The following is a 384-nucleotide window of genomic DNA, read 5'->3' as shown; positions in this document are numbered from 1 at the left end:
ATCCAAAAGCAAAATCGAAAAGAACACAAGCTCTCCTCTCGAAAGAACACTTGATATGCGCTGATTAAAATGTTATTTTGAACGGATAACATTTTCAAAAGACTTCGTTCTCGAGTTCGTCTCATCGACAAGCGACTGATAATGTATTCAAGTCCCGTTCAGCCAACTGGTGTTAGGCGAGCCGGCGTATTCACAAGCAGTTAGTTAACACACATGTTCCACAAGCTGTCGTTTGCCTCAAATATAATGAGTCATTGTATATCGGTTTATTTATTTTCCTCTTCTTTCCCTCCTGCTCCATTTTTTTCTTTTATTTTTTTTTCCTTTTTTGGGTCTTCCTGCTTTTTTTTTCTTTCTTCCTTTTTCGTTTCCTTCATTATTCTA

This window comes from Penaeus monodon, chromosome 31 (assembly GCF_015228065.2).
Source record: "Penaeus monodon isolate SGIC_2016 chromosome 31, NSTDA_Pmon_1, whole genome shotgun sequence".
Classification (NCBI taxonomy): domain Eukaryota; kingdom Metazoa; phylum Arthropoda; class Malacostraca; order Decapoda; family Penaeidae; genus Penaeus; species Penaeus monodon.
This window is presented reverse-complemented; position numbering follows the sequence as displayed.